Raw genomic sequence first — 2,313 nt, forward strand, 5'->3', positions numbered from 1 at the left:
ACAAAATAATTGTACGTGTCTGGGTACTACACACTGAGCCATTCTGTTGGGTCGTTGATCCTCGAGTCGGCAGGGTGCTGGTAGGGACAATAATCAAGCCTAAATAATTGGAACTTTACTCGATATTTCGCTAATGTCTTGGCCGACAACTTCTCTACGTATTGGTAACACATTGTAATTGATAATTTACTGTACTTGCTTCGCTATTGTTTGCCCCTTTGTCAAGATGGCGATCACTTTACCAGGCAAAATCACATGACTGTGACGTCACGCCGACAAGGCCCAAGGTTAAATAAAAAAAAGTCTATTACGATAAGTTAATGTCTTTTCCATCACAGCCAAGTATTTTAGTAAAAAAAAACAAAAAACTACTGAATGAAATATTAATCATGATTATTTGTGAAGGATCCGTTGGTGATAATTCGAAATCATGTAACCCTGTACTGAGACTAGTTTCACGATTTTTTACCATTATAATTTATAGCCTATAATTTTTAAGTGTTTTTTGACTCTCGCTTGTTTGTCCTGTTACGTATCAAGCTATTTTTCTTTCTTTCTTTCATCAACGCAGTTTTTAATATCCCTATCATGCTCGTACGCAGATTTTTGAAAGGGGGGTTCTAATTTGTGAGGACAAAAGCCAACACATATTGTGCGAAGCACAATCATCATGTAAAGCATACTAATGCTACGGAGGTGTGGGGGCCTACCCCTAGAAAATTTGAAAACAATGGGTACTACGAGATTAAACCTGAATCAATTTTGAATGAAACATAGCTTAAACAATTGCATAGCTGTTCACATAAAATCCACAACGTCCAATGAAAAGTCAACATCATTCTGTTGTAACACTGTATGTTTTATTATATTAAAGTACTACTGTACTACCTAGAAGCACAGAAGTTATTAATTGTTAAATTATATCACTAATTTAACCCATTCGCTTCCAGCGTACTTGCCCGAGTACAGCTCTAAATTTGGCATTCCTGCACACACCGGATGTTTAGCAATACTGTAAATGATGTTTAACGCCTTTTCAGGCTCATTATTAACTTTCCACTCTAATGAACCGATTGTATGTTGTCACCATATTAAGAAATCTTGGAATTTTCCGACTAGTTTAAATTTTTCATCAAAATTCTGGGTAAGTATTCTGTTGTATGTTATACAGGTATCGACAGGTGTTTAGTTAACAACTGTAGATAAGCTACTGTAACACTACTTTTATATTTCATAAAATTAGTTGGCTTTTATGCGTGGTATAATAATGGTGTACTCAAGTGAGTACATTGGGACATTACATTAGCAAGTTTTATGCTAATATAGCTTGGTTTAGATTTCACGTGTTCATGCATTTTTTACGTTTCTTTACATTTGAGAAATTTATACAAAGGTTTTTTTTTATGGTAAAAAGTATCATTGGCTTCAAAATGCACTGGATGAGGCTGCCTCTACATCAAAAATTGATACTGACATTATTATTCCACCCGATGCGGATGAGCCAACAGATGAGGAGGAACATGATGTTGATGATGCTAAGACCTCAGTTATTTTCCTACAGATATTCTAGGTTATAACATGGTATCTAGCTATAAACTTGTACTGTAATTTCAATATTTCAGTTATATTACAATGGTTTTCCAACATTATCATATCTTGGAATTTATTCTGTAAAGTTGTCATTGATAATGTTCTATCATTCTCTAGGGCATGTGAAATGAATTTGAGTTCAGATAATGAAAGAAGGCTAAACTAAGCAAAAGGTTTTATCAAAGTGAAAAATAGTGACACCAGTTTATAACTATACAGACGGATGCAGAGAAATTGTTGTCAGGGAATTGAAAGAAGCCAGCCCTGTTGAAGCTTTTAAATGTTCATTAAATAGTGTGGTAATTCAGCACATAGTTGACCATACAAATTTACATGCTCAGCTAAAAAAACTTTAACAGCTTCAAAATATCTAGTGACGAACTGAAAAGCTTGTTGGGAATTATTTTCCTAAGTGGTTACCATAGTCTACCTTGTGAACGACTATACTGGTCTCTTGACGAAGATCCAGCAGTTACCTGTGTTTCAAAAAATACGTCTCGTAACAGATTTCAAGAAATTCTGTTAATCCTGCAGATAAGATGTATAAAAGATGATCTGCTAAATGCTAAGTTCAATATCATGGGGTATTTTCCAGAGAGATCTTTGGATGGATGAAGGCATGGTAAAATATTATGGCCGCCATCCTAGTAAGCAGTTTATTCGTGGAAAGCTCATTCGAGTTGGCTACAAAGATTGGATACTTTGTAGTTTTGATGGATATTG

The sequence above is a fragment of the Limulus polyphemus genome, unplaced genomic scaffold (genome assembly GCF_000517525.1).
Source record: "Limulus polyphemus unplaced genomic scaffold, Limulus_polyphemus-2.1.2 Scaffold2577, whole genome shotgun sequence".
NCBI classification, from domain to species: domain Eukaryota; kingdom Metazoa; phylum Arthropoda; class Merostomata; order Xiphosura; family Limulidae; genus Limulus; species Limulus polyphemus.